Here is a 26891-nt window from a genome sequence, read left to right as displayed (position 1 = left end):
AATAAGCTACAGTAGATGGCTAATCCAGCAGAGGAAAATCAGAAAAAGGGTCCAAAGGTGTATTGTCTGAACCAAGCATTCAATTGACAGAAACCAGAAAATAACTTGGAAAGTGAAGATAGCCACAAATTGTTCCATTGAATATAAATCAAACTAAACAAGGAACAGGGAAGTCAGTCATTAGAAAATATTATTTTTTTGAAAATTTTAAATCAATATGTGCTGTTTATAAAACTGAAATTCCAGTGCTTGCTTCGGCAGCACATAAACTAAAATTGGAATGATACAGAGAAGGTTAGCATGGCTCCTGCACAAGGATGACACACAAATTCATGAAGCGTTCCATATTTTTTTGAAAACAGACTCACAAATATAGAGGACAATCTGGTGATAGCCAGGGGGAGGAGGCTTGGGGGACTGGGAGAATGGGGTAAAGGGTTAAAGAAATACAAATTAGGAGTTGATAGATGGTCATGGGGAGCACAGCATAGGGAATGTAGTCAGCAGTAATGTAATGGCTATGTGTAGAGCCAGAGGGAACATAGAGTAATCGGGAGGATCATTTTATAAACTATATAAATGTCTAACCAAGGTACTGTATACTTGAAACTAATAATGAAATGCTAAAAATCATGCCTGTAGTTTGATTAGGGGCTATTTGCACTCAAATTAATTGATTTTTAAAAAGTAGTTATAAATAAAAAGTAGTACAAAATATTTTTAAAGTAACAAATATAAGTGTTCTTTTAAAATGAAATTCCAACAACAGAGAAGGGAAGTGATATCACCTCTATCCTTACCCCTTCACTATTCCCATTCTTGCCTGGCCTTTCCTAAATGAGTCTAATACCAACTCCTTTATAGGAGTTTCACCAAAATTTAATAAAGTATACAATATTTTATCCCAAGATAATCTTAGAACAGTATAATTTTATAGCCATAGAGGCATAAGAGCAGAGATTTGTCAGAGTACTTTCAGAAGAGTACTTTCAAGGTGAGTAAGATTAATTTTCATGAAGGTATTAAGTCTCAAATGAATTATTAACTGAAGACTATTACAGAGTATGCCCTTTCCTAAATCCATTTAAATGATTGCATTGTTCAAACAGAAAGCTGTAGATGAATTAGCTTTTAAAAACGTTTGTTAAGAAAAAATAAATATGTGCATTTATAATCATTCATCACAGTCAGCTTGCCAAATTTAAAGCACATTGTTTGGTAATCAGAAAAGCTGATGAACGAAATGAAAGAAGAATTACAGAAAAAGTCAATGAATAAGCAGTTATTGGAGAATGGATAATATAAAGATAGATTAGGAAGTGGAGCATAGAGGCCATGACTGTATGCTGAGCATGAGCTTCTGCAGTGTCATTGTCCAGCATTTGCCCTCGGCAAAAACCGCCTAGTGATCTTCCCTTGGCCTCCCATTCCCACTGGCAATGTACACCAGACATAGAATAAAATGGACTTCTATAGCTTTCATTTTCTACCATATATCTTTACCTCTTCTAGCCCCTTTTTACTCTCTGGGCTCCTGATTTTCCTCTCAATTTTCTGTGATGGTGATAATATGACTCTGGAGGTGATAGTGATGATAATGACAGTGGTTTAACTACATGAGTATGAATGGTGGTCCAGAAATGGGACATCTACAAGAAATGTCCCTTTGTCTAAACTGAACTTATATTTCGAGTTTCGGTTCTTTCAAGGCAATTTGAAATCTCCCCAAACTCTTTCACCAGGGATGTGTCTATGTTGTGACAAGGCAGTAGGGTGTAGGCGGCATGTCCTTTGGGATTCATCATTCTTTCGACCAAACTTCTATTCCTCTATATAGATCACAGGATCCTTCTGACACTCCTGAGCCATCTGGGAACTTTAAAAACAAATCCCTGGGGCTATCTCTGATCCTCTACTATTTCCAAGACATTATCGGGCACACAGGAGACATTTTACTGCACCTGCTCATTTTGGGACACCTGGGAACTCCTAGAGCTGTGTTAGGCTCCTCGGTTTAGGCACAGCCTGTGTTATGCTTAGGAGTCGGCAACAGCCTATCAAATCATTCTCAACTTTCGCATATTTAACTTCTTATGTTCACATCTGTCTAAAGTCCTCTTTTGCTTTCAGCTGCAGAATTTTAAGAGTTCTTTAAGGACTCTTGTAATTAGATTGGACTCCCCTGGATAATCCAAGATAATCACCTTATTTTAAGGTTTGTAACCTTAATTACATCTGCAAAGTCCCTTTGCCATTAACATAAGATAATACAAATTCTAGAGATATTTGGGGGAGGAGTGAATTATTCAGCTTACCACACCTCCAAAATATATCTCAAATATGTTCAATTATTTTTATCTCCATCGCCTGAATCAGTCTATCACTTGGATGATTACCATGGACTTCTAATAAGTTTCCCCACTTTGGTTCTTGCCCTTTTCCAATCCCTTTCCACATAGCAATCAGAGTGGTCCTCTAAAATTTGTTACTCAAGTCATGGGAAGTGTTAAAGAAGTATAAATTAGTAGTTGATAGATGGTCACGGGGATGCGGAGCATAGCTTCCACTGTTCTGACATCTGAGTCCTTCATTCTGACCACTGGAACATGTGGGCTCTGATGCCCTTTTCCATCTCTAGCTTCTTTTTGCTTCACTCTACCAGCTTCTCACCAGGTTGCAATCATAGTGACCTCCTTGAAGTCCCTCATATACCAATATTTTCTCACCTCTCTGCCTGTCCATAATTCTCCGTCCAGAATTCTCTACCTGGAATACTTCCTCTACTAACTACCTACTTTCTACAACTTGTCTTAGCTGTCTCCTTTCTTTTTCTTTCCTCTCTCCCTTGCTTCTTTCCTTCTTTACTTCCTTTCTTAGTTCTGAGCTTAAAGAACTTCCTGTGCATCACTCATTGGAAAATTGGTCTGTACCTGTCTAGAATCTCTATAGTTCTCTCTCACTTAGACTGTGTCTAGAGACAGCATAAAAACTCCTCCTTATCAATGACCCCACTTTTACTCTAGCTTTCCCCTAAAGTTTCCCCTCTCTTTCTGTCTCAGGGTGCTATTTAGTCTCCACGGTGGGGTGCAGAGCTCTGAGTCTTCATGTGTTTTCTGTGTTCCACATTTATATAGGACTTATACTATAGACACTCAAAGTACTTTTCTCTAGGTTTATTAGAACTTCCTTTCCCTGACACAATGAATGACATGGTTCACATGAACAAGTAGTGAATAAGTTACAGGGCAACAAATTTGATTGAAAAATAAATCAATTGATATTTTAAAATATTATGACATAATTATAAAGATTAAAACAAGAAAAATTACTACCATTTACTGAGTACTTATTATGTATCTATAATAACTATACCATTAAATGCTATAGTTTTTTAACCTTCAAAATAGCCCAGTAACATAGGTAATATCCCATTTTACTTATGAGTAATATGAAATTTCAATAAGGTAATTTGTTACTTTCAAAGGCTTCTAATTAGAAAGAATTATTGGCTACTCTCTGACAAAGATGTTGCTTTTCTACCTGCTTGGGGTAATTGTTTTTCTTGCTCTTTATAGGGCCTGGAACTCTCTCACCCATTAATGACTTTCTTGGAATTTGAGGGAACACCTTGAATGACCCAGCTTTTCCCACAAATAGTAATTGTGGAGCTGTGTAGAGGTAGATATCTTGGGTAAAACTGCAATTCCCCACCAAATGCAATAGAGCAGGTAGTTTGAGAGTTTAATCAACATGGAGAATTCAAGGAACTTATCCTGAATTCAAGAAGTGATGATTAAGCAGTCGATTCTCCAAAAGGAAATTGTGTCCAAAGATAGGAATTTAGGAACATCTTGGAGCAAGAGTTATGTGAAACAGCCAGAGAGATAAGATAAGTAGGGACAAGCTGGGACAATGATTCTTTTAGGTGTAGGTTTCTTCAGAGGAATTACTCAGGGTAATCCAGTCTTCAAAGAGCCTCACTTTTATGTATGCCCAAGGAGTGTCCATTCTTGATACTAATTACAATGAATTCTCTGAGAATATTCTGTGATATAGACCTTGCATGATTTACAACTAGAAGCTATTGATACTAAACAAAGTGTCACAAGGTGGAGAATACCTTTCCCAACCTTTACTTTTCTGTCATAATTACATGTTTTATGTCAACAAAGGAGGAATGCAAACTTACTGTCTGTAGCATAGATGAGAGAGTCATATACTTTAACATTTTTCATCACTTGAGGAATGCAAACTTACTGTCTGTAGCATAGATGAGTCATATACTTTAACATTTTTCATCACTGAGCATAGCTAATGGGAATTTAAAAATAGATATCTGACTTAAAATATCCAGAGAGAACTAGACTAGATAGCCAATAAATACAACAAGTTATTAACGATGAATGAATAAGGCATTTTGAATATCTAGTTTAAGGAACAGGGGGAAACTTTTAGAAACCTTAAACGTGACTTACAACAGTTTTTAGAATTCTTTGGGGAGTTGGCATCAAATCAAATATTTCTGTTTTCACAATGTTGAAATCAATGGTTTTAAAATATTTTGAATGTTTTATTTTGGAACAATTTTGATTTGTAGAAATGTTGCAAAGATAGCCCAGGGAGCTCCCATATCCCTCACTCACTTTCCCCTAATGTTAATCATATGTTATCATGGTATCTTTGTCAAAACTAAAAAGCTAACATAGGTACATTACTATTACCTAAACTCCAGACTGTATTTGAATTCCACCAGGTTTTTTACTAATGTCCTTTCTGTTCCAAGATCCAATCCAGGATACCACATTGCATTTAGAAGCTGCTAAATTTTAATCTTGTCTTTCCCTCTAGAATGGTAACTATAGTGGACAACCTATCTTTCCATTTTGTAAAGTGTAGTTTACAGCAGTTTCTACATGTTGCTGGAATTTCTGATTGAAAAGACACACATTCAATCTGCTGATGGGTTTTGCCTAAAGTTCTCGAAATAACTCTTGACTTCAGGTAATCTGATTATTTTGGTAATGACAAGACAAAGTGTCATGAAACTGTCTAAGACAGTTCAGTATACAATAGTAATATAGATGTAGGGATTTTTATTTCTCAGTTTAGACTGTGGCTTCTCACTCACTCACATCCTTCCTAAGTCAACACTATCTTTGCTGCAGATTCATATATGTTTTACTCAAGGGTTAGTAAGGAAAAACTATGACTACATTTTTGTTACTATTAGTGTGGTTATGTGTTGTGATAATTTCTTAGAGGTAAATAACATTTTAAACAAACTGATGAATCATCATTCTCAATTAGACTCATATTTTTCATAGAGTATTCCTTAAAATCTTTTCACTAAAGACTCCTGATGAGAAAGAATCTAACTCAGACCCTTGAGATTTGGGAGCTTTCATAAGAGCCTGCCAAAAGCAAAAAATCATCTTTGAAGTCTTCAGCTTTAATTTAAAAATTCATATGTTTTGCATTGAAACACATGTATTTATTTTCATATAACAGAGATGTTTTATAAGAAGTCAAAACTGAGTCCTAGTTATCCTTTGCCTTCATAAACTTTCTCATTGATGGTTGGGGTATGGATGTCTCTAAGAAGCAGAACCAATGGAAGTCCATGCTAGTCAAGGTGGGTGGGGGGTGTGTGGTGTGGTATGGTATGGTATGGTATGGTATGGTATGGTATGGTATGGTATGGTATGGTATGGTGTGTGTGTGTGTGTGTGTGTGTGTGTGTGTGTGTGTGTGTTGTGTGTGTTGTTGCCCCAATTAACCTCTCAACCGAATCTCATTCTACAAATATCAAGATTTCTGCACATAAAATTCTCAAGTCCAGGCCTTAAGTCTTCATGCTTCTGGACTACTAAATATGTGGTTCCTTCTGTCTTTGACATCCTCCCCGCTTTCTCACTTAAACTGCAAATGGTGAAGAGGTTAATGACACAGGAGTGGAGTCAGGGAGACCGGGCATCTGGGTCTGTTTTAGACCAAAATGTAGGGAATTCTTTACCATGTAGTCAAGGCATTTAAAATTCTAGGACTGCCATCTATTAGCCAAATGACCCTGAGCCAAAACCTTACTAAGCCTTACTTTCCAACTATGGAAAATTGGAATCGATAGTAGTAGCTCTCTGTCAGATTTATTATGAGAATTAAATGGTATGAGGCATTTAAGACATTTAGCTAAATGACCCATAGTAAGATCTGTTACTGTATCATTTCTTATATTTTAAGATCCAGTTCAAATGTCACTTTTTTGTGGAGTCTTCATTTCCATGAAGAATTAGTGATCATCATCTTTGGGTTTCCCTGCATTTTTTATTTTTTAAAAAATATATTAAAAGGGTTGTCATGGAAAAATCACATGCTTCTGAGTAATAAGATTATAAAGCAAATTTAGTGTACATGTGAGATAACCATGTTAACAGTGGAGTATTTTCTTTTGACACCTCTGCATTTTTCAAAATTTCTACCATGAACATTCATTAAATATAACCTGAAATAATATTATACTGTTCTAACCATCACATTAAGTTTTATCAAAGTGATATATGCACATAGTCCCCTTTCCTGCCACTACCTACTGAATCCTGATCCCCAAAGGATATCATTTCCTTGGAGATCAAATCTTTTCCTTGTTTCTCCCATTATATATCTTCATTTTTCTAAATAACAGGCATATGTTAGTCCTCAAATTTATCATTTAAACATCTATTGGCTTTCTACTATGGAATATAAAAGCTTCTCTCTTGTACTACTACCCAATTTCTCAGTATTTCTCTTCAATTTCCCAATATAGGATTTTTCATTAAATCATTATACCACATTGTTATTACTATGTAAGTATAATTCATAGCCGAATTATGTGATTTATTATGTTTATTTTGTACATTTTGGTTCCCTGGAATTAGTAATTGTTTCATGATTTGTCCGTTTAAAGGTTATGTACCTCTTATTGCTGCTTCCCAAACTCTCCCGTGAAAGTCAATTACCTCTCAATAGCGAATACATCCACCAGTTTTTCTTTCTTGAAGGAATCCTTACCTGACACCTTATCCTCCAGCTTCACTCAGTACTGCTTCCTTTCTAGGCTTCTGTTATGGACTGAATTGTGTCTCCCTAAAATTTGTATGTTGAAGTCCTAATCCCCAATACCTCTGAATATGACTGTATTTTGAGACAGTGCCTTTAAAGGGATGATTAAGTTTTGTGTGTGTGTGTGTGTGTGTCTGTGTGTGTGTTTTTTTTTTTAAGGTCATTAGGATTGGCTCTAATACTATCATTATCATGTATTTCACTTTTATTTTTTGAATCCCCAATATTTTAATCTATAGTCAGTGTTGGTTTTAGATTTAGCTACACATTTACTATACTTTTAATTGCTTCTTGCAATTACATCTGGAAGGAATTTCTTTAATTTCCTTAAGAATTTTGTAGGGGTTACTAATGAATTCTTTCAGTTTTTGTCTGAAGATGTCTTTGTTCCACTCTTGTTTTTCAGAGATACTTATAACAGATTTAGATTTCTAGGCTGCAGTTATGTTTCTCTCGATACATTGAATATATTATTCTGATTTTCATTGTTACTCTTGAGAAAACAGTTCCTTTTACATCATTATTTTGATAGCATTTTATTTTTGCTTGCTTGCTTTTAAGATGTGCTCTTTTTCTTTATTGTCCTGTGGTTTCATTATAATGTATCTAATTTCTTTTTCCTGCTTGTAGTTTACTGGGATTCTTAAAAATGTGGATTGATTTCTTGTTTGTACTAGAAAATTCTTGGCCAAAATTCATTCCAATGTTGTTTCTGACCCTCCCTTTTCTTGCTTCAATATCTGTTAAATTTTCTTACTCCAATATCTGTTTCTCTTTGCTTCTCTTTTATGTATTCCATACTGGTTAAAAATGATTTCTTCAGATTCATCTTCTACTTTACAATTCTCTATTCTTCTCTCTCTATTATGCTGTTAAACCCAACTGTTCTATTTGAAATATTTTTAATTTGATCATTGAGTCTAGATTCTTTTTTTATACATATTTTTAAATTTATGTCACCTTTAAGCATATTAAATATCTATCTGATTAATTATTTGATGATTTCGTAAGACTATCTGTTTAATGCTGGTTCTTATTCACGGTACCTTGTTTTTCTGCGAATTTAGTTTTTTGGCCATTTTTATTTTTTCATGAGCTTATTTTTCTTGGAGTTTTATTTATGGAAATTATTTGAGGGCGGATATAAAGGTCAGTACTACAGAGGTAATTTGCCTTTGACTTTGCCAAGTACTGTCAATACAGGACCACTCTAAATATGTAACCAAATTTCTTTTGAATCATGGATGGATTGTATATTAAAAACCTGGGTAAGGGTTATGTTATGTTTATCAATTTCACCAGTCATTTTTCATTTGAGACTCATTATTGAGGTTCAAGACAATTAACCTTTCATTCCAGTGAAAGATATTTTATTGGTTTTGTTTTTGGTTGTAAATCATCGTTATTCTGAATTGGTTCTTACACTCTCCTACCTTTAGAAAGCTATTTGACTCCCTGCTTTTGGCAGACTTTGGGCTGTATTTTCTGTCTGTCTCATTTCATGAACCCATGAAAATTTAAACTCAAGTTTATGTAATTTGGCAATTGTCCTTAGAGTGAATACCAGCTGCAGAGCTCTACTTAGTTTTTTGAATTGACATTCTTTATCCGTGCCTGACCTAGGAATTTCTTACTTTCTAATTTACTTATTTATTTATTTTAAAAAATTTATTTATTTTACTTATTTATTTATTTATTTTAAAAAATTTAATTAAATTTATTTAAACTTAAAAAGAAGTTCACCCATTTCTTCCACCTCCACCCCTCCACGCCACCTTGCCTCTTACAACCACCAGTCTGTTTTTGCTATCTATAAGCTTGGATTTTGTTTTAAATTCCATATGTAAGAGAGATCATAAGGTATTTGCCTTTGTCTGACTTAGTTCACTAAGCATAATGCCTTTGAGGTCCATCGATGTCACAAATAGCAAGATTTCATTCTTTTTTATAGCTGAATAATCCATTGTGTGTGTACATATATATGTATGTCTATATGTATATTATATATACTACAATTTCTTCATCAATGGACATTTAGGTTGTTTTCATATCTTGGTTATTATAAATAATGTTGCAGTGAATGTGGGATGTATGTATCTTTCTGAATTAGTAATTTTGTTTTATTTGGATAAATATCTAGAAGTGGAATGGCTGGATCATATAATAGTTCTATTTTGATTTTTTGAGGAATTTTATAGTTTTTTTCATTTTGGTTGCATAAATTTACATTTCCACCAGCAGTACACAAGGGTTCTCTTTTCTCCACATCTTCGTCAACACTTGTTATTTCTTGTCTTTTTGATAATAGCCATTTTAAAAGGTCTGAAGTAATATCTCATTTTAGTTTTGATTTGTGTTTCTCTGATTAATGATGTTGAGCATTTTTTAATGTACCCGATGGCCATCTGTATGTCTTAAGAAAAATGTCTATCAGATCTCCTGCCCATTTATTAATTAGATTGTTTGTTTTGCAATTGAGTTGCATTCTTTGTATATTTTGAATATATTAGCTCCTTATCAGATATATGATTTTCAATTATTTTCTCCCATTAAGTTGGTTGCCTTTTCATTTTTGTTGATATTTTCCTTTGCTGTGCAAAACCTTTTTTTTTTTTTTTTTTCCGTGATGTAGTCCCATCTGTTTATTTTTGATTTTGTTCCTTTTGGTATTAGAGTCAAAGAATGTCATCACCAAGACTTATGTTAAGGAGATTTCTACCTATGTTTTCTTCTAGGAATTCTATGGTTTCAGGTCTTACACTCAAGTCTTTAATCCATTTTGAGTTAATTTTTTTGAATGATAGAAGATAGTGGTCCAGTTTTATTCTTTTACATGTGGCTGTCTAATTTTTTCAACACCATTTATTGATGAGACTGTTTTTTCAACACCGTTTATTGATGAGACTGTTTTTTCTCCACTGTATATTCTTTGCTCTTTTGTAGTAAGTTAATTGATCATATATGCATGGGTTTATTTCTGGGCTCTCTATTCGGTTTCATTGACCTATATGTCTGTTTCTACGCCAATATCATACTACTTTAATTACTATAGCTTTATAATACAGTCTGAAATCAGAGAATGTGATGCCTTCAGCTTTGTTCTTCAAGATTGCTATGGCTATTTAAGGTCTTGTACAATTCCATACAAGTTTTAGGATTCTTTGTTCTATTTCTGTGAAAAATTCTATTGGAATTTTGATAAGGGTTGCATTGAATCTTTAGACTGATTTGGGTAATATGGATATTTTAACAATATTCTTCCAATCCATGGCATATCTTTCCATTTACTTGTGTCTTCAATTTCTTTCATTGATGTTTTGTATTTTTCAGAGTACAGGTCTTATACCTCCTTGGTTAAATTCATTCCTAGGTATTTTAACCCTTTCGATGCAATTATAAATTGGATTCTTTTCTTAATTTCTCTTTCTGATAGTTCATTATTAGAGTAAAGAAATGCTACAGATTTTTGCGTGTTGATTTTGTATGCTGCAACTTTACTGAATTTGTATATTAGTCTTTACTGAGAGTCATCTGGACTGAACCTAGACCCTTACCCTGGCCAGTGCTCAAAGACAGTCAGTCCTCCACCACCTCTTCACAGCACCCTTGGACCATCCCAAGGCACCCACTGCAGCTCTATATCTCTTCAGCCGTCTGCCATGACAACTGTATGCCCTTCACAAGTGTACCAGAACTACCACCAGTACTCAGAGGCCGCCATCAACCATCAGATCAACCCAGAGCTCTGGGCATCCTGTGTCTACCTGTCTATGTCTTACTACTTTGATCAGGATGATGTGGCTTAGAAGGACGGTGTCTAATATTTTCTTCACCAGCCTCATGAAGAGAGGGAACATGCTGAGAAATTGATGAAATTGTACAATAACAAGGTGGCTGAATCTTCTTTCAAGATATCAAAAAAACTGACTATAACCATTGGGAGAATGGGCTGAATGTAATGGAGGGTGCATTGCACTTGGAGAAAAGTATAAATCAGTCACTACTGGAACTACACAAACTGGCCACTGACAAAAATGACCCCTATTATGTGACTTCATTGAGAATCATTACCTGAATGACATTCATCAAAGAATTGGACTACCACATAACCAACTTGTGCAAGATGAAGGACCCCTAGAACCTGGAATAATGACAGGGTATCTTGGTGGCAAGCACACCCTGGGAGACATAATGAGAACTAAGCCTTAGGCTAACTTCCCATAGCCTTCCCATAGCCACCAAGGTGACTTCTCTGGTCACCAAGGCAGTGCATGCATGTTAGGGTTACCTTTATTTTTTCTACAATTTGCACCAAAACATCTAAAGTTATTTCATTTGTACCATTCCTTCAAATAAGGTAATTTGGTAATCCCCTCCCCCTCCCAAAAAAATTGCCATTCTTTAACAGTACCTGATTTTACCTGAGAATTTACTTTCCTGAGAGCTTATTAATGTGTCAAATTTACATTTTATATTTTATTTAGGATTTTTAGGATGTTTCAGCAAGGAGAGTTGATCCAGGAAACTGATTTCCTGTATTATCATTAAGAACAGCCTCGCTGCTGCTCCAAGAACAATATCTATCGATAATAATGTATAGAATATACTTGCCTGTGGTTCTTCCCTACTAAGAGCTTCTCAGAGAAAAAGCCTGTTGTACACCTCAGCGCCTGGCTAGTATTAGTAAATTCTATGTCAAATCACATCTTCTTATCCTTTATTTCTTATTAAGCACATTTCTTATAATTAGGACAAGATAAAGGGATCCAATTTGAAATTTGATTAACTGGTGATAGAAAGTTTAGGTACTTTTGAGTTTTTGCATTCCTTTTTTTGTGGCTTAACTCATAGGAGAAATTTATTAGTTATTAAATTCAGTGTATTACCTCATTAAAATCCATAAGAAATACAAACCAGATGCCCTCACACCAGAAAACCAAAAACTCTGTTATATAATGTTGACTTTTCATTGTCTCATTTTTGGTGGACTGTTGCTATGGAAATCTTCCCATACTATCTGCAGACATGAATCACATACTGGGCAGCACTACATCTGTAGTGCTGCAGTGCACCATATGGCAAATTTACTGCAGCCAAAGGAGGCAAGTAAAATGTCTTTCGACAAATGGATTTAACACCTTAAAGGTTGAGGCAACTGTTAAATAGGCTACATTGCCTGTTTCTTGGCAATACCAAAATTCAAAAAGCATTTGTCCTTAAAGACTGAGCTAGTACTGGAATGGATAGGCAAAATGAGATCTTTGAGGAGAGCTCCCGTAGAAAATCTCAAGTCTGAGTTTGTAAACACTGATTCATTACAGTTGTCTGGTTTCCCTCTGAATCATTTATCATTAGAGTTTATAAAATGCTACTAATTTGTAAATCTATAGCTACAGAAGAACCTGTAGCTCTTAGAAAACATCTCGATGTTACATAATTTTTTAACATAAGACAGATAGATGGATGATACAACTGGGAAGTTCATTCTTGATGTGGCTAGTTACGTTTGATGTAAGCAGATGATGGCTACCATTTGTTGACCACCACACATGCCAGACCTTTAAGTGTTTTAATACATTATTTTTTATTTTCCAACATTTCTAAAAAGATATCTCTATTTGACATATAAGGACACTAAAATTAAAAGATATCAATTTGCCTGTCATTTATAATTTGTAAACATGATGCGAAGTTAGGTTTCACAGGTTAGGTTACCTAACCTTAAAGCTTTTTCTTTTGTCGCTACATAAAAATTTCTCTTTGAGAGGCACATATATAGATTAAAGGTCCACACTGATCTCCAGGGTCAGACTGCCTGGGCCCAAAAGTATGCTCGATCTTTTATTATGTGACTTCAGGCCACTTACTTAATCTCTCTTATCAGTTCTCCCATCTGTAAATGGAGGTAATGAAAGTACTTACCTAGGAGGATTCTTGAAAGAATTAAATGACCTGTTAAGAATCAGACCACACAGCAGCAAGTGAGCTGTGGGTCAGCTAGCAAAGCTTCTTTTGCGTTTGTCAAAAGTATGCTCGATCTTTTATTATGTGACTTCAGGCCACTTACTTAATCTCTCTTATCAGTTCTCCCATCTGTAAATGGAGGTAATGAAAGTACTTACCTAGGAGGATTCTTGAAAGAATTAAATGACCTGTTAAGAATCAGACCACACAGCAGCAAGTGAGCTGTGGGTCAGCTAGCAAAGCTTCTTCTGTGTTTGTAGCCACTCCTCAGTGCTAGCATCACTGCCTCAGCTCTACCTCAGATCATCAGGCATTAGAATTTCATAGGAGCACTGGTCCCTGGTGCCAAAAAGATTGGGGACCACTGACCTATTGCACAGGGCCCAGCAAGTGCTCAATAAGAATTACTATCATTGTGTTCGTTCATTAATTTTAAATTTTGGCACATTAGTTCTAGATGTACAAGGTTGAGCTTTTCTTTTAGGGCTGTGTGTTTATTAGGCAATAGTTCTCAAATTGTGGTTCCCAGACTAGCTAGAAATGTGTTAGAAATGCAAATTAGCAAGCCTTATTCCAGATATACTGAATAAGAAAATGTAGAGATAGAGCCCAGCCATCTGTGTTTTAACAAGCCCTCCAGTGATTTTGATGCACACCAAAGTTTGAGAAGCATTAGTGTGAGAGAAAATATTTTCCTGGCTTAACGCAAGGCCAGCTCTGTCCAAAGGTTGCTTTGGCAACCAATCCTGAGGCACCATGATGTTTCTAGAATTAATTCCCACAGCTTCAAATGGATGCCGCTATTACTTTGTTCTATGAGACCGTCTAATCACTAAGTTTCTTGATTAATAGTTAATCATGTTGTCTTTACTGCATTTGAAATGATCAGTTATTTTATAATGATTTCCTCTTGTGTGGAATGAGATGTAATGCTGTGATTATCGTAGCCATTAGAAGACACCACTGGAATTTCCCAAGAGTTGAAGCAGACAGAATATCTGAGGTGTCTCTAAAAGCAGGCTGGCCTCTATTTCTCCATTACAAACAAACAAACAAACAAACAAATAAAAACAGTTAATTTTTCCTGACTAGGGCTTATTTGAATATATTTTGTAAGGCTTTTCCTAAGTTTCACATTTTTTGTTAAGGCTCATAAGTAGTGACACATTGACAAACTTTTAAATTAAGCCTGCTTTAGTGCAGGAACAAAACTCAAGAATTTATTTGAGACTTAGTAAGATTAATTTAACACCATCTTCAAAAATGAAAATTAAACTGCTTATTTTAGGTAAGTTGGGAGAAAATTAAGTTAAAAATCATTTTTATCAATATTTCTAAGCAAATGAGAATGCTTAAAAGATTTAAACATTTCAGGCTCCCTAAATTTTTTAACTTGTTTAACTCTTGAAAGTGTCTTTTGTTAATCTATAAAATTAAGGGGTTACTTCAAATGATTTCTTAGGTTTATTTTTTATTTTTTCCTAGCTATGAGAAAGAATGGTGCAATGAATGCGTTGACAACTACCATTTACACCAAGGAACAGAATGTTTAATCCCTTTGGGAGTCTTTCTAGAGTAGAGTAGATCCAGCTCTAACAAGGTAAAAATTTTAAGCATGGTCTTTTGGGATTTTTATAGAAACTATCAATTTGGCAGACTTTGTAGCAGTTCCTGGACTGCGGTTATCCCATAGTTATATAGAAGCTCTTGATTTGAGCAGATAGAAATTTCTAGTTAGGTTGAGGGTATTTATCTATCTGCCTCAATATCTTTATCTGATTTATAGGTATATAAATATTATCTATCTCAAAGTTTTTTGAAATTAATGTTTCCTGAGGACTCAAAAGGCAATTTCAGCTTTTGGAAAATTTAAGAGGTACATTCCCAATGGTGCCAGACAAAAATGGCATCATCTGATTATGCTACGGTATAATTTAATACAGGTCATCTTTTGTATTGTGGAAAGAGACTTGGATAGCTTTCAAAACCTGATTCAAATTCTATAATATGTATTTGCAGCACAATCTTAAAGACATGTGTAAGCTTACTTTTATTTAGTCTTTTAAGTTCTCTCACTTAAGGACAGAAAAAGTAACAAATATCTAATAGGTTATAATGAGGATAAAATGAGGTTAAGTATCTTTTGTATAAATATATCTGTTCCTATTGTAAAAAGGATATAAGGAAGCTGGACAAAAAATGTGCATTTTATATATATTTTTTGGCATTTCATAGATAATCTACTGGATTTTTTACTGCACTCTATTTTTGTGGTGGTTTTATTGTTTGTCAAAATTTGAGTTTTGTATAATTAACTTATAAGCATTCATTTTAGAATTTACTTTTAATAAAGTCATAAAGGTAAGGTGATAGAATGCTTTATATTTTAATGGCAATGCTGTCAGTTATCAAATATAAGTATTTTAATTTTAAAACTACAACCAGATCGCTAAAACACCTTTTTATAAAACTAATTCATAAGCGTGCAGGTTGGGGAGCAGTTGCTTCTATTCTAAATCTTATTGAATCTCCATGTAGAATGATAGCAAATATTGTGCTAAAATTACAAATGTACATATGATATTTAATTAGAGATAGTCATGTAAATAAGGCAGAATAATCTGTCAATGAAATTACATTGTCCTATTCTTTTTCTTCAAATGAGATTAACTTTTTTTTTTAATTCTCTCTGTCTCCCTTCCCTTTGGCAATTATCGGCTTATTCTCTACCTATCCATAGGTAGGTTTCTATTTTGTTTTATTTTAAACATTTTTAAAAAAATGTTCCACCTATAAGTGAAATCATCCAGTGTATGTCTTTCTCTGAGTTATTTCACTTAACATAATACTCCCTAGGTCCATGCATATTGTCACAAATAGCAAGATTTCACTCTTTTTATTGCTGAATAATATTCCATATTCCATTGTGTGTGCATATACACATATACATATTGTGTTTCCATATATATATATTATATATATGTGTATATATACAACTTCATTTATTCATCTACTGATGGACATCTAGATTGCTTCCATATCTTGGCTATTACTAGTAATGCTGCAGTGAACATAGGGGTGCATATATCTTTTTGAATTAGTGTTTTTATTTCCTTTGGATAAACACCCAGAAGTGAAATTGCTTGATCGTATAGCAGATCTATTTTAAATTTTTGAGGAACCTCCAAACTACTTTCCATAGCAGCTGTACCAATTTATAATCCCACCAATAGTGCATGAGGGTTCCCTTCTCTCCATATCTTTGCCAGCATTTGTTATTTCTTGTCTTTTTGAGAATAGTTATTCTAGCAGGTGTAAGATGATACCTCATTGTGGTTTGATTGGCTTTTCCATAATGATTAGTGATGTTAAGCATCTTTTCATATATCTAAGGGTAAGACTTTGCCCCACCCATGGGTACCATGGCCTGATTATATCACAGCCAGTCTAGCAGGATCTTTTCTATTCCTTTCCTCTTCTACCTCTCTTCACTCCCAGCCTCCGTGACCCAGAGGTCTCGGGCTGTAGTTGTGAGCAGCTCTAATTTTAAATAAAGCTTGGAAACTGAAATGCACATTTTGCTAACCGAAAATTCATTTGCTCTGATGACTAAACATGACTTGAGTTCATTATCTGCAAATGACAGAAAAAGCCAAGAACAGATTCAAAGGAAGAGAAGGGCAGAGAGATAACCTTTTTCTTTGCTCTCACCCAGTAGAGTTCTGCTTATACAGATATTAGAATTATCAATGCCTGATGCTGTTTAGAATTAATTGTGCAGAGGCCTAATGGTTAAGACATACTTAGTTCACTTATAATAATGTTCTCCAGGTTCATCCACATTGTTGCATGTAGCAGAATTTTTTTTTATAGCTGAATAATATTTCATTGTGTATGTATATACGTGTGTGTGTGTGTGTGTGTATATATATATATATGTGTGTATATATATATATATATGTGTATATATATATACACATATATATATATATGTGTATATATGTAGGGAGAAGGTGAGCAAGAGATTTATTTAAGGAGTTGTCTCATTTGATTGTAGGAGCTGGCAAGTCTGAAATTTGTAGGATGGGCAGGCAGGCTGGGAATTCAGGAATTGAAGTTGCAGTCTTGAGTCTGAATTTCTCATGGCAGCAGGCTGGAAACAGTATTTTTTATTTTAGCATTTAGGAAAATTTCTTTTTTGCTAAACTTCAGTCTTTGCTCTTAAGGCCTTCAGTTGATTAGATGAGGCCCACCCACATTATGGAGAAGGTCTGCTTTATTCAAAGTCTACTGATTTAAATGTTATTCACAACTAAAAAAAAAATACTTTCACAGCAACATCTACACTAGCTTTTGACCAAACAAGTGGGTAGAGGGAGAGGAATGATAAGATTGGATCAGATGTGGAAGTAGAAAGAACTATTTTTAAGCATAAAGATCAAGAAAAATATTTTAATCTTCCAAAGGTTAAACATTATTCAACCTTTGCTTCTCAATAGCTAGATGTAACTCAAGAAACCTGAAGACTATGGGGGTATGGAAAGAGTAAGTAATTTCAGGAATCTGTAGGAGCTGAAATAAGAAAAGGTATTAATATTTACCTTAAGGTATTAATATTTATCTTTAATGTTTTAGGTGTTGCTGCAGTTTGTAAGTAAAAACTAAGACATGCAATGGATAAAGACAATTCAGAAGCTAATTTTAGTGCCCAGGTACTACCCAGGGGCTAGAGTCAAGATTACATGGTCAGATGTTGGGATAAAGAAGCCAAATTAAAATTTCCGAGTCCCTGTCTTTCAGAAACTATGTAGCTGCATCATACAGATTATTTTATTTAACACACATGGTTTCTTGAGATTTTTATAGATGACACACTTGAACCCCAAATTCCTCAGGTAAATTACCTGGAATTATACAATTTTTAGTAATAAACCCATAGTTTACATCCAGGTCTGTCTGACTTGAAAGCCCACTCTCTCTCTGCTTCATCATTCTGCCCCTGGAAAAGAGGAGGCAGCAGGAGTCACAAGGGAAAGTGCCGTGTCAGATTTGCACAGAATGCTTCCATTCAAGTCAGGCCCCTTGATAGGCCTGGATTCTGCCTTTCTGGCCATGCTTTATTATATGATTTTTGTCCTTGGTTTTGTTGATGTAATGAATCCCATCATTTTGTGCATGTTGAACCACTCTTACATTCTTGGTATGAATCTCACTTGATTGTGGTGTATATATAATCCTTTTAATGTACTGTCAAATTTGGTTTATTGGTGTTTTGTTGAGTATCTATATCTATGTTCATCAGGGATATTAAACTGTAGTCTTTTTTTCTTGTAGCATCTTTTTCTGGTTTTGGTATCAGGGTAATGCTGGCCTCATAAAATAAGTTTGGGAGCCTTCCCTCCTTATGAATTTTTTGGAATGGTTTGAGAAGGATGGATATTAATTTCTTAAATATTTGATAGAATTTCCCTGTGAAACAATCTGGTCCTGGGCTTTTGTCAGGAGTTTTCATTGGTCTGTTAAGATCATGTTCCCTCCTGGTTTAATTTTGACATGTTGTATATTTCCAGAAATTTATCCATTTCTTCTAGATTGTCCAATTTGTTGGCCTCTAAATGATTATAGTATTCTTTAATGATACCTCGTATTTCTGTGGTATTGGTTGTAATCTCTCGTCTTTCGTTAGAGGGTGCAAGAGGGGAAAATAAGTTTTTTTTTTTTTTTTTTTTAATGAGTCTTGCTAGAGGTTTGTCAATTTTATTCTTTCAAAGAACCGGCTTTTGGTTTCATTGATCTTTTTCTCTCTTCGCCTTGCCTCTCTTCTCCCCTCCCCTCCCTACTCCTCCCCTCCCCTCTCTTCTCTTTTCTCTTCTCTTCTTCCTTTCCTTTCCTTTTCTTTCCTTTTAGAGTCTCATTTCTTTATGTCTGCTCTGATCTTCATTATGTTCTCCCTTCTAATTATTTTGGGTTATGTTTGTTTCTCTTTTTCTAGTTCCTTTAGGTATAAAGTTAGATTGTTTATTTGGACTTTATACTGTTTCTTGAAGTAAGCTGTAATAGCTGTGAACTTCCCTCTTAGAACTGCTTTTGCTGCATCTCAAATTTTGTAAATTGTTTTCGTTTTCATTTGTCTTAAAGTAGTTTTTTATTTTCTGCTTGATGTCCTTTTTGATCCACTGGGTGTTTAGTAGTATATTATTTAATCTCCACATATTTGTGTTTTTTCCAGTGTTCCTCCTGGTGTTAATTTCTAGTTTCATGTCATTGTGGTCATAAAATATTCTTCATATAATTTCAATCTTCTTGAATTTATTTTATGACCTGCTATGTCGTCTATCCTGGAATATGTTCCATATGCACTTAAGAAATATGTGTAATCTGCTGTTTGAGGATAAAAAAAATATGTAAATATATATTGATCTGGTCTAATGTGGCATTTAAGGCCATTATTTCCTGATTAGTGTTTTGCCTAGGTGATGTATCCATTGAGTTAACAGTCACCAACTATTATTGTATTACTGTTAATTTCTACTTTTTTTGTCCATTAATACTTGCTTTATATACTTCCTATGTTGTTCCTATGTTGGATGTGTAGCTATTTAAAATTGTCATGTCCTCTTGTTGAATCGAACCTTTTATCATTAAGTATTTCTTTGTCTCTTTTTACATTCTTTGTTTTAAAATCTATTTTGTCTGATATGAGTATTACCACTTCGGCTTTTTTTTTCATTTCAATTTGCATATAACGTCTCTTTTTCATTCCTTCACTTTCAGTCTCCATGTGTCTTTACATTTAAAGTGAATTTCTGGCAGACAGAATATAAATAGGTCTTTTTTATCCATTCTGCCACCTTATGTCTTTTGATTGGAACATTTAGTTCATTCACATTTAAAGTAAGTATTGATAGGTATGTGCTTATTGCCAAATAGCTTTCCTTTTGATTTGCTGATTTTTTTCATGTGTTGAGTTCCTTTCTCTTTACTTTTTGTAGGTTTTGGTTTGTGGTTATATATATTCATCTATATCTATAGCAGTCTATTATAAGCTGATACATATTTAAGTTCAAATGCATTCTAAAGGCACTGCATTTTTACTCTCCCCTCTACTCTTTGTGTTTTTTATGTTACATTTATATCTTTCTGTTTTCTGTATCCCCCATCTATTTATTGTAGTTGTAATTAATTTTACTAATTTTCTCTTCAAACCTTCATATTAGTTTTTAAGTGGTTTATTCACTGTTTATTATATATTTGCCTTTACCAGTGATATATTTTTCTTTCCTGATTTTCTTATTTCTGGTTATAGCCTTTTCATTTCTGCATAAATAAGACCCTTTAACATTTCTTGAAAAGCTGTTTTAGTGGTGAACTCCTTTAGTTTTTCTTGTTTGGGAAACTCTTTCTCTCTCCTTCAATTCTGAATGATAACCTAGCTGAATATGTCTTGACATGGGCCTTTTTGGATTCATCTTGCTTGGAACTCTCTGTGCTTCCTGGACCTAGATATCTGTTTTCTTCCCCAGATTAAGAAAGTTTTAAGCCATTATTTCTTCAAATATACTTTCTCTCCCTTTCTCATTCTCTTCTTCCTCTGGAATCCTTATAATATGAAGGTTAGAGTATTTTATATTGTCCCAGGAGTCCCCTATACTATCCTTATTTTTTTTTAATTATTTTTCATTCTACTGTTCTGTGGGTGATTTCTACTATTCTGTTTCCTAGGTCACCAATCTATTCTTCGTTATTAACTAATCTGCTGTTCATTTTTAATGTATTCTTTAAGTTATTGTATTCTTCTTCTCTGATTGGTTCTTTATTGCCTTTTATATTTTTTGTTAAAGCGCTCTCGAAATTCCCCTATACTACTCTCAAGTTCATCGAGCATCCTATAACCATGTTTTTGAATTCTCCATCAGGCTCTTTATCTCCATTTTATTAGAGTTTATCTGTTTGTTTGTTTTTTTTTCTCTTGTTCCCTTATTTGGGGCATATTCTTCTGCCTCACTATTTTGTTTGACTTTCTGTGTTTGTTCCTATGAGTTAGATGAAATAGCTATCTTTCCTAATCTTGAAAAAGTACCCTCTGTGTAGACTATGTACCAAATAGTTTGGGCAGGCCAATTGTAGTTGGGGTGGGTGTACATGATGCCTAGTGTGCTGCCTGGCCAGAGGAGTGGATTCCAGGTGGGGCATCCTGGTGTGTGTGTGCTTCCCTACCCTTCTCCTCTGGTCAGTGCTGCCCAGTGCACACGCAATGTGCCTTGGTGCTTTATCTGTTGCCCTAACTGGATCTACATGGGGCTGCTCTGAGTGCGCACATCTCAGTGCCATACTAGCTCCACCCTTTCTCTGGAGGGGCATTTTTCTGTGCATTTACCACTGCATTTTGCTAGTTCTGCACACTCTTGGCTGGGCAGCCCCACATGCATGCACAGCAGAGCCCTGCATGCAGGTACCACAAGGCTTTGCTAGTTCCACACTTTCTTCAGGCAAAGAACAGTGAGTACACACAGCAGTGCCCTGTTCTACTCTGGATCAGTCTCCAGGTGGAGAGTCTCCATGTACACATGCTGTGGCACACTCCTGTTCTTGCTGAATCTAGTTCCAGAAAGTGATGGCTGAGGACATGCTATAGTGGCCCTGCAGGTGGGCCAGAGAACCTGCATAGAACTGCTACTCACTATTCATGTGCACAGAAACATAAAACAATGGTGCTCATAGCTTCCTCTGGTCCTGGATTTTAACCTTGAGTACTTCCTATCAGATGTATTTAGCTTCAAGCTCCACAACTCAGAATCCAGTCTTGCTCTTTCCCCATACTAAATCTAGGCTCCAAAATCCCATGTTCAGGACCAGAGGAAGCTATGAGCACCATTGTTTTATGTTTCTGTGCACATGAATAGTGAGTAGCAGTTCTATGCAGGTTCTCTGGCCCACCTGCAGGGCCACTATAGCATGTCAACTAAAATGGATCCCTAAGATGGAGTGCCCACAACTGGCTATGGTAGGGTTTCAAGAGTTTCCAGTGACAGTTTGTTTGATTTTAGACAAACTAGCTCACTTGAAGAACTAAAATAGAGACAGAGAAGAGATAACTGTTAATAGACAGTATGTAACTTCTTGAGAGCATAATGTTCTTCAAAAATAATATGGCTGAATGCAAACATTAGATCTTATTATACCACACAAGATTCCCCAATCCTCAAAGTGGAGAGAAGTCTTTGGCAACTATAGGCCTCTATCTCAAATCTCAGGAGACTTACTTTTGGGAGCATAAGCACACCCTGGCTCTCACATATCCAAGGTCTCTGCATGTTTCAGTGCAGATGACATAAAGGATCTTTGATTTCCCTACCCTCCATCTCCACTTTTCTACTCTTGGTTGCCTCCCTTCTGTAAAGGGAGGAAAAGAAATCTTAACCTTGAACATGCCATATTGATTTCACCTTGGGACTGGAACAGTTCTTCACAACATATGGTGCTACCTTAATGCCTGCATAGCTTTTGAAAGGGCTTGGAAATCTTTTTCCTCATATTCTACCAAAATTTATCACTTGAAATAAATTCCTGTGATGTTCAGATAGTCATTTCTGCTGTTCATGTCGAACTGAACAATATAAAATACCATCTGCATTCTCTTAGAATTAGGGTACCTCACAGAGGCATAATCATATTTCCTCTCCTTCCTCACTGCTATATGTTACTAATGCGAGGTGGAAAAGAACTATGGCTTTGGCTTTTGGCAGTAACAAGCACTGGGTCTTTTTGATAAAAGCAGGCATTTCTTACTATAAAATGACATTCTTCATTATTACAGAATTTCTTTGGAATATAGTCTTTAAATCTATTTCTCATCCTTGAGGGGAAAAAAAGGAGAACCATTGTTACAGTCCCTATATTCAACAGGACAATTTAGAATCCATGATAGGCTATAATTCTCTAATTTATAAGAAATTAATTCACTGCTGACCTAATTCCTTCACAGTGGCAAAGTGAGTATTGTTTCTAAGCAACCAGATATTACTGACATGAAGATTCAATCTTTCAGCATCTTGTACAAAAGCCAAGAAGTCTATTCTGCTGGTCAGATGATTGGAAGATGCTTGATGAGAAGCCTAGGACCTCCACAAGTCAAAATCTGCCTAAGAGCCAAACACACAGAGCCCCACTTACTGAGAAATCTCTAAAGACCCTCCTTCATGTTATTTTTTATTCCAACTGCATATAAGTAATAGGTGTACATAGAGTATTTCCCCAACAAAAACATGCAACTAAATGTCTTCAGTCTCAGAAATTGAAATTTTGTCTTTTTTTTTTTTTGATAGCCTGAATTTTCATATATTTGTAAAGTAGATTAAATGAGACAAAGTGGTCTTGGACCAGTGCTCAACACACAGAAAGTACTTAGCAGAGCTTCAGAGGTGATTTAAACATTGGTGATAGAGAAGTGAGGTTAGCCTAACAGAAAACCAGAACCAAGGATGACACAGATTTTTAGTAAAAAAAAGTTGGGTTTTGGGGGGGAGTTTGGGGTTTTTAAATTTTGTTTTGTTTGTTTGTTTGAATTACACTGATCAGGTCAATATTCTTTATTATACAAATAATAAAATGAAGTTTTTGCCTCAATTCAATGGTGGTAAAGTTGAGGTCCTAATTACTAAATGCTGAATTCTGCTCTACTTCACAGTGAACAGCATTATAATCAATTTGAAGTTATCTAACCTCTGGGCTTACAGTAGCTCTATGGCAAAGCATTGGAGCCAGATGATCTGAATTTCTTGGAGGATACAAAATGTATGCATTTTATAATGGAAAAAAAAGGAAACTCAGATCGCTCACTGGCAATTACTACCTAACTGAGCTGCTATTTGAAATTGTACACATTTCAATTTTCCCAAATTTTTATCACATCTCACACATTAAAGACCAGTAAATCTCTTATATTTTATGAATTTTAGGTACTTAATGTATAAATTAGGAGTAATATTTAAAGAAGGTATTGTTAGAATTTTACAAACAAATTAACAAGTATAATCTCTGGTGCCTTTTCTTTTCCTCTAAATTTAAAAAGCAATACGATATGGTAAAATAAAGACTTGATTAAGGCTGCCAAGTGAGGGAACAACTGCATGTAGAGCCAGATAACAGAAAAGAGAAATTTTCGCATGGGAGATGAGACCAGCAACCCCTGAAAGACTCCGCAGGGAAGGACGTGAGAAATGGAATAAGCTTTCCAAATAGAGGGCCTCTCATTCAAAAGAGGTACAGACCATGAGGTTCTTGAGAATAGCAGTAGAAAATATGCATGAACAAGTAAGAAGAGGCCGAGGCCAATCATTGAATTTGGTCTTTTTTTTTCTATTCAGCATTTTATTATCAGAAATTTTAAGCAGGTGGATGTATAGTCATATTTGCATTTCAGAGAGAAATATTTATGAGTAAACCCTACATACTATCTTCATCTGTGCTAATAGAACTTTGCCCATACCACGGTGGAAATAACCACTGGGTTGCAGAATTATAACAAAGGCACAGTTAGAATTGGATTTCCTTCAGCTTTATGATTACTGGATAATTTAAAATCTAGACTCTATTTGCAACTTAAGTCTCCTCTGTGTCTATATGATATTAGGCAACCTAAAATTTTCAGAAATTTTGAAGTATTGATGGAAAAGTTTTCTCCTAACTCTTCCATGTCTGAGAAGTGACAGAAATTGGGAAGGAATTGAAAGACATACAATTTAAAATAGTAGTTTATTCAGCTGACATTTTCAATAAGTGAATTATCTTCATTACTTTAAACACATAATATGTAGATACTGTATAATATGTAGAAATTGGATGTCTGTCTTTTCTACTTCATAAAGAATAACAAAAAGCTTGAGGAAAAAAACTCCCATCAAAGTTACTCTATTATCTGGACTTAGTGTCCTCCAAATTGTTGAGCAGAAAAGGGAATGGAGGATAAAAGGACAGAAAAATAAATTTAGTTTTGGGAATAGACCATTTACCTTCTTGAAACTTACTTTTTTTTTGAGAGCTTTCACTATGGGCAATTTTGTTTTCTGATAATTTTTTTAAACAATACTATCTTTAGTCTTCTAAAAATGGAAAGATTGCCCAGGTTGATTGAGTCTTGATTTGTATCATGTCTTGATTTGGTATCATAAGTCCAAGTCCACACCAATCTTCAGCAGACTGCACAAAGTGACAATAAGCAGGATTCTGAGACCATGAGTTGCCGTTGTGTTGCTGGAGGCACCATTCAGCAGAACCCAGGCTGCAGCTTTGGTTCAAAACCAAGAAAAGATTTAGTGTCTATCACATTTCAGTCTTTTTTTACACCTAGGACTGAGTGTAAAGATTCTTATGTAGTCTGGGCAAAACAGTAGTTGTGCCATTTTTTTGTTAGAATTTCTTAGTAAATCTTTTACATCCTCTTACTTTCAAAACTTCTGTATCTTTATGTTTTAGATGTGGCTCTTGTGAATGGCATATGACTGAGTTTTGTTCTTATTTTATCCAACTCAGAAATATTTTTAAGTTAGCTCATTTACTCCATTTATTTACATTTTCTCCATTACTCACTTGTGAGTTTAAAACTATTATGTACTGTTTTTCTTGCCAATTCTATTTTCCTATTTCTCACTCCTATGCCTTCTATTGGATTGATTATTTTTGGCAATTCCAATGCTTCCCCTCTGCCAGTTTAGAGATTATATGCTACATATCTATTATTTTTGTGATTAGCCTTTAGCTTTCATCTTTAATTTTTTAAAGTCTCGTATTTATATACTTATTTTCCATAAGAAAATGCAAAAACTCAATGTTTTAATCCTATTTATTATTCCTCCTGATGGATATGATATTTTGTCATGTATTTTAATTATACATGTATAAGTGAATGTAAGTGGAACAACCATGAAAGGATTTTAAGAGGAAGAATGACATAATCATATTTTCACTGTAAAAACATTACTAAAACTGTGGGATGGACAATAGATCACAGAGGACAGGAAAAAATATTTTATTATAAAGAAACTATGGAACTGGAAGAGTAGTATAGAATTTGGCACAAGTATCTTTATTCAGTATTCAAGAAAAAAATCTGGTCAAAAGATACAAATTTTATTTTAGGATTTTCATTTTATACTGCCAAATTATCTGCCAGAAGATTGTGCCAATTTATTCCTTTACCACCTCCTGGACAATATCAATATATTAACATTTAAAAACCTGATATGGGACCAGTTTCACAGGGAAAGCCTAAATTAATTTTAATTAGCATTTTATTGTAACTGTTTTTATTCTTTAAAAAATTATGTCATGTGCTGCTGTTTGTTCATATATTTTCCATCTTAGAGGATGGAGATTTCTGTTTTTTGTTTTTGTTTTTCTAATTGATTTTATATGCTTGTAGTAAGTGAATATTAGTCTCTGCCTTTTATTTTTGTTTGTGATTTTTGATGTATACATGGCTTTTATTAACTAGTGAATTTTACTTTCCTTTAAGAGATCTTTCACTATTGAGCTTTAAAGTTGTTTCCCATCCCTAATCACAAAAATGTATTTACCTATATTCCTTCTATTACTATGGTTTTATGTGGGCTAACTTTTGCATTCAACTCTTTATTCCTTATGAAATTGACTTTTTTCTATCGATTAATATCTAATAGTATTGTTTCCTAGGTGAACAACCATGATTATCATAACCATTGCTTAAATTATTTCAAACAACTTGATGATATTGTTAAATATTATACATTCAAGATGTTTTTGGAACTACCTTTTCTCTATTAATGTCTGTTGACTCTTGTTTATCTTTTTAT

The 26891-nt window shown here is 34.6% G+C and overlaps 1 non-coding gene and 1 pseudogene across 1 annotated transcript; both read left to right on the top strand.

Moving 5' to 3' along the window:
• Positions 1-245: 245 nt before the first annotated feature.
• Positions 246-352, top strand: LOC112474642. The gene has a single exon (XR_003044502.1). It is a non-coding gene; the product is annotated as a U6 spliceosomal RNA (small nuclear RNA).
• Positions 353-10757: 10405 nt separating this feature from the next.
• On the top strand, positions 10758-11307 carry LOC102888066 (annotated as a pseudogene).
• The last annotated feature ends 15584 nt before the right edge of the window (positions 11308-26891 follow it).

The sequence above is a fragment of the Pteropus alecto genome, unplaced genomic scaffold, assembly GCF_000325575.1.
Source record: "Pteropus alecto unplaced genomic scaffold, ASM32557v1 scaffold7, whole genome shotgun sequence".
NCBI classification, from domain to species: domain Eukaryota; kingdom Metazoa; phylum Chordata; class Mammalia; order Chiroptera; family Pteropodidae; genus Pteropus; species Pteropus alecto.
This window is presented reverse-complemented; position numbering and strand designations above follow the sequence as displayed.